The sequence below is a fragment of the Arachis duranensis genome, chromosome 9 (assembly GCF_000817695.3).
Source record: "Arachis duranensis cultivar V14167 chromosome 9, aradu.V14167.gnm2.J7QH, whole genome shotgun sequence".
In the NCBI taxonomy this organism is placed as follows: Eukaryota; Viridiplantae; Streptophyta; class Magnoliopsida; order Fabales; family Fabaceae; genus Arachis; species Arachis duranensis.
The window spans coordinates 57,979,958-57,988,330 of NC_029780.3; the positions used below are offsets into that span (position 1 = coordinate 57,979,958).

The 8,373-nt window shown below is 36.2% G+C and overlaps 1 non-coding gene across 1 annotated transcript; it reads right to left on the minus strand.

Annotated features, from left to right (window-relative positions):
* Positions 1–8,051: 8,051 nt before the first annotated feature.
* On the minus strand, positions 8,052–8,159 carry LOC127742306 (small nucleolar RNA R71). Its single transcript, XR_008003494.1, has one exon. It is a non-coding gene; the product is annotated as a small nucleolar RNA R71 (small nucleolar RNA).
* Positions 8,160–8,373: the final 214 nt, after the last annotated feature.

Consider the following 8,373-nt stretch of genomic DNA (forward strand, 5'->3'; position numbering starts at 1 on the left):
GAAAGGGGTTTAGTTGTTCATAGCTCTAGGACTCAAAATTGGCAGAAAAGAATAATCCATGCTATAAGTATAGTAAAATATGCAGAGAGTAGTTCCCAAAAGTCCCAAAAGCTCCCTTCTAGTTCAAAACTACTCCTATATATACTACTCTTCATGATCTTCTAGTGAGTTCTTCAAGTCTTGGATGTGGGCTTTGGACCTTGAGTTGAAGCAATTCTCATCTTTAGTGGGCCCAGCTTGCAGAGAATTATGAATTAGGCTTTGGCATTTAGTGAGATTAACGTGGAATACATTTCTGGGTGCGAGAACGTTAGTGGCATTCACCTTTTCCACTAACGTTCCACCTTTATATGCCCATGTTATTATCAACGTTAGAAGTCTTAACGTGACTTCTAACGTTCCTTCTCAATTCTTGGCCAACGTTAATGGGACTCACTTTTCCCATTAACGTTGGCTTGTGCCCCTTTTTGCAAACGTTAATGGGAATCACTTTTCCCATTAACGTTGCTTGCCTCTTGCCCCCCTACGTTAGGTCTCACGTTAGCTTAGCTAACGTAGCTCTTTAACGTGGGCATCTATCACCTTCGAGAGCGTTAGTGAAACTCACCTTTGTCACTAACGCTCCAATTGCCTTAAGCCCCTACGTTAGAACCCACGTTAACTAAGTTAACGTGGCTCTTAACGTAGTAATGAAGCCCTCTCCCAACGTTAGTGACAAAAGTGAGTGTCACTAACGTTGGCTCTTTGAACCCCACTCCAGGTTAACTTCCACATTAACAATCTTAACGTGAGAGTTAACGTAGGCAATGCTAATGATCCAACGTTAGTGACAAAAGTGAATGTCACTAATGTTGGCATTGTTGATCCTCTTCCACGTTAGAGTTCACGTTAACTTAGTTAACGTGACTCTTAACGTGGAGCATTGCCTAGTTTCCCAACTTTAGTGGCGTTCACTTTTACCACTAACGTTGAGGAGAAACATTATTGGAGTTCACGTTTCTCATTAACGTGGAGTCCTCTTTTTCTTCTACGTTAAGTACCACGTTAACTTAGTTAACATGGCTCTTAACGTAGGCTATGAATGGCTTCACAGGTGTTATTGGTGATCACTTTTCTCATTAACGTTGCAAGCTATTTGCCATCCCACGTTAGTAGTCACGTTAACTAAGTTAACGTGAATGCTAACGTGATTCTTCCATGCTTCATCTGTCCTGAAATCAAGCAATTAAAGTGCATCAAAGCTCTAGCCAAAGTCATGAGATTTTGCATCATTAAATTATCATGCAATTTTGGCAAAATCTCATGAAATCATGCAAAAATTCACAATAGTTGCTTAAATGAAGGTGTAAGTGTATTTTCACCCAAAACTTGCCTTGTTTACTAGGAAAATGCATGAAACTACCCTAAAACAGTAAAGAAAAGGTCAGTGAAACTGGCCTAGATGCCCTGGCATCACCCGTCCACCTTGCTCTTCTTTGCATGCACCGAGGACGGTGCAAATTTCTAAGTGTGGGGAGGTCGTCCGACCGATCTCCATGGGTAACAATTTCATTTTTCAACACCAATTTTTTTCAATTTTTGTCTTTGTTAGTTAGTTGTCGCATCGCATGATAGGTTGCATGCTAGTTAGAACTTGTACATATTTCACCATTTCTTTTTATGTTAGGACTACTTGGTTATGGTGATGATTTCCTTCCAAGAAATTATAGTTTTAGGGCAACCTACCAATTTGGAAAATTTTTTTTATTGAACTTGCTTGAAAGAATTTATTTTGGAACATGGTTTTTGAGCTAAGAACACAAGCTTGTGAGATTTGAGCCTAACTGCATGGTTACATCTTATAACCACTTATTCTTCCTTCTTGTGTGCATTATCCTCTTTCTATGATTGTAATCTCTGATTTGTTTGATTCTCTATGTCCATTATTTTGTGTATTCATGCATTTATATGATTGAGGCCATTGTTTCATTAGCTCACTTACCCAAATAGCCTTACCTCTTATCATCCATTGTTAGCCAATTTGAGCCTATGATTAACCCATTTGTTCTTAATTTAGCACATTACAAGCCTTAAAGCGAAAAATAATAAATGTCCTTTATTTGGATCTTTGATTAGCTTAGGCTAGGGTGTGTGTGTATCATTCAAGTGTGGGAAGTCTTGGAACATTGGGTGAATAAAAGGGTAGTTTTGTGTTTTTGTTGTAAAAAATTGGGAATTGGGTACATACTCATGTATTGATAAAATGTATAGACCTTATGCATTGATGTTCTTGTATATAGTTTGAAAGAAAAAAAAGAAAAAGAAAAAGAAAAAGAAAAAAATAGAAGAAAAGAAAAAGAAAAGAAAAGAAATAAAAAGGGGACAAAATGCCCCAAAGCAAAGTGAAGCTTAATAAAGATCAATGCATATGAGTTGTAATAAAAAAGAAAATGCATGAGTATGTGAAAAAGTGAAAAATGGATAGTTAGGATAGCTTAAATTGTATAGGTTGCTATACAGGTTAGGTGGGAAGTTTAAGGTAATCAAAGATTCAAATTTCAAGTCCACTTGACCAAATATACATCCTTACCTTAACCCTAGCCCCATTACAACCTATGAAAAGTCCTCATGATAGTTGTATGCATGCATGAAATAAATGTTGATTGTTAGATAAAAAATGAATCTTGGAAAGCATGATTAGGAGAGCATTGAGAGAATCGACCCTATACACTTGAGCGACTAGAGTGCAAACACTTCTGGTGAGGGTTCGATGCTCAACTCCATGATTCCCAGCTTTCATGAGCGTTCTTCTTTGCAAGTCTACTTGAACTTCATTTTTTGAATTGGTAGGATTCATGAGTCATCATATGATCCTAGCCCTACCCATTTATACATGCTCTTGGAGGATTGATTTATTTTTAACCAAGTAGGTAGAATCATTTTGCATTTAGTTGCATTCATATAGTTTAGGTTACATATAGTTCATTTACATTGAATAAATGTTGATACCCTTTGTTCACTCGTGGTTTAAGCATGAGGACATGCTTGGTTTAAGTGTGGGGAGATTTGATAAACTCCGATTTTTGTGGTTTATCTTGTGCTTATTTTGGGGGATTTTATCACCTTTTCTCACATTTATTCAATGAAATAGCATGGTTTTGGAATTCTCCCTAGATTTGTGCTTAAATGTGAAAACATGCTTTTTAGGCCCTAAAATTGATGATTTCAATCCACTTTAATTCCATTCGATGCCTTGATGTGTTTGTTGAGTGAATTCAGGTTCATAAGGCAAGTAGTGGATGGAAGAAGTGAGGAGAAAAGCATGCAAGTGGGAGAACTCATGAAGAAATGAAAGAACCGTAAAGCTGTCAACCCTGACCACCTGGCACTCAAATGACCATAACTTGAGCTACAGAGGTCCAAATGAGACGTTTCCAATTGCGTTGAAAAGCTAACATCTGGGACTTCGAAATGATATAAATTTTGTCATATGTTGCTTCACGTTCAGGGGCGCGCACGCGCACTTTGTGAGCGCGCCGATGCTGTCTGTGGCCCACTTTAATGAAATCGCCCCCAGTGATTTTGCAGCTCATTTTGGGCCCAATCCAACTCATTTCTGATGCTATTTAAGCCAAGGATTGAAGGGGGAATGAACACACTTAGTCATAGTTTAGTTTTTATCATGTTTTAGGTTAGAATTCTAGAGAGAGAGGCTCTCTCCTCTCTCTAGATTTTAGGGTGGTTTTAGTTAATTCTTCTTGAATCGAAGTTTTAATTCTTGTTTTGATTTAGTTTCTCCTTTTAATTTCCTGTTATTACATCTCTACACTTTTAGTTTTTACTTGTTCATTTCTTTTATTTTGTTGCTTTTATGTTCATGAACCTTGTTGGATCTTAATTTTCCTTTAATGCAATTTTATGTTTGATGTTATTTTTATTGTTGATTTGAGTTATTGATTTTACTTTTCTTGCTATTGGTAGTTGGTGGATTTTATTATTCTTGCACATTTACTATGCTTTCCTTTTGTGCCCACCAAGTGTTTGACAAAATGCTTGGTTGGATGTTAGAGTAGATTTTGAGCATTCTTGGCTTGGAAAGAGTAATTAGGCAATCTTGAGTCATGAAAACCCAACTCATGTTGGTAATATAGAGTTGTTAGCTAGTATTGTTTCCATTGACACTAATCTTTTGCTAATTTAATTAGTGAGTTGATTAGGACTTACGGAAGATTATTTCCATTGACGCTAATCTTTTGCTAGTTTAATTAGTAAGTCGATTAGGACTTTTGGATTGAGATTAGCTAGTCTCGTTAGACTTTCTCCCTATTTGTTAGAGTTGACGTAATGAGATAAATTCTTGTTTATCATTGTGAGATGATTGATTATCTTGTTTGACTTTCTCCCTATTTGTTTATCTTGTTTATCTTGTTTGACTTTTCGTAATTCTCCTTTGAATTGTGCTTGAATGTAAAAACATGCTTTTTAGGCCTTAAATCCGTAATTTTAACATTTTAATTCCATTCGATGCCTTGATGTGTTTGTTAAGTAATTTCAGGTCCATAAGACAAGTATTGGATGGAAGAAGTGAAGAGAACAACATGCTAAGAGGAGAATGCATGAAGAAACAAAGATTTGGAATGCACCAATGGACGCGCACGTGTACAAGGCGCGCACGCGCAAAAGTGGTTTTCCACAAGGACGCGCACGTGTATATACCACTTCCGCGCGGATGAGGATTTGCCAATCGACGGGCACGCGCACATGGCGCGCGCGCGCCAATACTATTACTTGGCCCACTTGAAGGCAAAACACTGGGGGCGATTTCTGAGCAGCCCAGGCCCAATTCCAACTTGTTTCTGAGTGTATTTCATGCAGAATTGAAGTCCAAGCAAGGGGGAAGCAATTAATTGTAGGTTTAGCATCATGTAGGTTAGTTTCTAGAGAGAGAAGCTCCCTCTTCTCCTTAGAATTAGGTTAGGTTAATTTCCATCTTAGATCTAGGTTTTATTCATGCTTTGATTTACTTTTCTTTTATAATTCCTTGTTCCTCTACTCTTTCTCTCTTTAATTTCGTATCTCATTCATGTAATTCTCTACTTTTATGTTGATGCATTTTTATTCTTCTATTTTCAATTTAATGCAATTTACGATTTATATTCCTTTATTGTTGATTTGGGATTTGTTGTTGTTTAATTCATTGCAATCGAGTAGTGTAGATTTACATTCCTTGCAATTTTACTATGCTTTCCTTTTATGCCTACCAAGTGTTTGACAATATGCTTGGTAGGATGTTAGAGTAGAATTTGAGCATTCTTGGCTTGGAAAGAGTAATTGGGCAATCTTGAGTCATGAAAACCCAACTCATGTTGGTAATATAGAGTTGTTAGCTAGTATTGTTTCCATTGACACTAATCTTTTGCTAACTTAGTTAGTGGGTTGATTAGGACTTGACTTTCTCCCTATTTGTTGGAGTTGACTAAATAAGATGAATTAATCATGCATGACTAGGATAGAAAGCCTATGATCTCAATCCATTGCCATGAATGTCTCTCTTTATTACTTGCTTTCTTTAATTACTTGCTCAATTTACTTGTCTTGCCTCTTTATTTTATTGCCCCTCTAATCAACCAAAACCCCCTATACCCCTCATAGCCAATAAGCATACACTTCATTGCAATTCCTCGTGAGACGACCTAGAGTCTTAATACTTCGGTTAATTTTCATTGGGGTTTGTACATGTGACAACTCAATATTTTTGCATGTGAGGACTCTTTGTTGGTGTAGAACTATACTTACAACGAGAATTCATTCATTTGAGAAAAATTCTATACCACACGAAAAGTTCTCTCATCAATCAACCCTTACTCGTGTAAGGTTTATTACTTGGACAACCCAGTGCACTTGCTGGTTAGTTGTGCGAAGTTGTGATAAAGAGTTGAGATTGTAATTGAGCGTACCATGTTGAAGGCACCATTGATGATCACAATTTCGTGCACCAAGTTTTTGGCGCCGTTGCCGGGGATTGTTCGAGTTTGGACAGCTGACGGTTCATCTTGTTGCTTAGATTAGGTAATTTTATTTTATGTTTAAGCTTTTTACTTTTCAAAAATTTTTCAAAAATACAAAAAAATATTTCTATTTTGTTATTCAGAGCTTTTAAGAATGGATTCTAGAGTTTCATGTTGATTTGTTGAAGTATGGCTGGCTGTGAAGCCATGTCTAATCTTTTGGACCGAGGTTTCAACTTATCATCATAAGAGCTTGTTGATTTCTATCAATTTTGCTGTTGTGAGCAATGATCTACTAAAGCTTGGCTGGCCATTGGCCATGTCTAGTGTTTTGGACCAGAGCTTTCACTGAAAGCTTGGCTGGCTGTGAAGCCATGTCTAATTCCTGGACCGGAGTCTTAGACTAGCATTGCAATGATTCCTGGAATTCTAACTAAGAATTTTGAACCCTTGTTTTTCTTTTCCACTCAATTTTTGAAAAAGCACAAAAAAAAATTATAAAATCTTAAAATCAAAAATATTTTTATGTTTCTTGTTTGAGTCTAGTGTCTAATTTTAAGTTTAGTGTCAATTGCATATCTTTATTCTTCTAATTTTTGAAAATTACATGCATTATGTTCTTCATTGATCTTCAAGTTGTTCTTGATGATTTCCTTGCTCTGCTTTTTAAGTTCTCTTGTCTTGAGTGTTTTGTTGTTTCTCATATACATTCTCAATTTGTTAGTGTCAATAGTATACAAACTTCTAAGTTTGGTGTCTTGCATGCATTGTTTATTTGATCTTAGTGGCATTTTGATTATTCCTCATCATTAAAAATTCAAAAAAAATTTTTAATTTGTGTCTTTTCATGTCAATAATATAGAGAATTGAAGATTCAGAGCATGCAGCAGAGGAATTACACAGAAAAAGCTGGGCGTTCAAAACGACTAGTGAAGAAGGAAAACTGGCGTTTAAACGCCAGCCAGGGTACCTGGCTGGGCGTTTAACGCCCAAAAGGGTAGCATTTTGGGCGTTAAACGCAGAATGGATACCATTCTGGGCGTTTAATGCTAGGATGATACAAGAGGGAAGATTTTGTTTTTAATTCAATTTTTTTTCAATTTTTCATAATCCTTCAAAATCAAATCTTTTTCAAATCATATCTTTTCAATCATATATTTTCAAAATCAACTTCTTTCCATTTTTCAAAAATACTTGCTAACAATTAATGATTTGATTCAACATTTCAAGTATGTTGCCTTTTCTGTTAAGAAAGGTTTAATGTTTGAATCATATCCTTTAAATTTCTTGTTAGCCAAGTCATTAATTTTAAAAATCAAATGTTTTTAAATTGTTTCTCAATCATATCTTTTCAATCATATCCTTTTAAAACCATAACTCTTCAATCATATCTTCTTAATCACATCTTTTTCCAAATAATTTTCAATCTTTTTGATTTCTAATTTCAAAATCTTTTTCAAAAATCACCCAACTTTAATTTTCGAAAATCATTCTTCAAATTTTCAAAATTTCTTCTAAATCTTTTAATTCATTTTCGAAAATTCTTCCCCTCTTCTCACATTCTAATTTATTTTCGAAAATTCTTCCCCTCTTCTCACATCCTTCTATTTAAGGACTAACACTCCTCCACTATCAACAATTCGATCTCTATCTCTCTTGATAAGTTTGAATTCTTCTTCTTCTACCTCCTCCTTCTATTCTTCTTTTCCTCTGACATCTCAAGGAATCTTTATACTGTGACATAGAAGATTCCATATTTTCTTGTTCTCTTCTCTTTCATATGAGTAGGAGCAAAGACAAAAGCATTCTTGTTGAGGCTGACCCTGAACCTGAAAGGACCTTGAAGCAAAAGCTAAGAGAAGCTAAAGCACTACACTCTGTAGAGGACCTAATAGAAATCTTCAAACAAGAAGAAGACATGGCAGCCGAAAACAACAACAATGCCAACAATGCAAGGAAGGTGTTGGGTGACTTTACTGCACCTACTCCTGAGAAAGCCTGAACTCTTGGGAAAAGCTAGTCTATGCCTTCTTGGCAAAGTTCTTTCCACCTCAAAAATTGAGTAAGCTTAGAGTGGAAGTCTAAACCTTCAGACAGAAGGAAGGTGAATCTCTCTATGAAGCTTGGGAAAGATACAAACAATTGATTAGAAAGTGTCCTTCTGACATGCTTTCTGAATGGAGCATCATAGGTATCTTCTATGATGGTTTGTCCGAACTGTCCAAGATGTCATTGGACAGCTCTGCTGGAGGATCTCTTCATCTGAAGAAGACGCCTGCAGAAGCTCAAGAACTCATTGAAATGGTTGCAAATAACCAATTCATGTACACTTCTGAAAGGAATCCTGCGAACAATGGGACGAATCAGAAGAAAGGAGTTTTTGAGA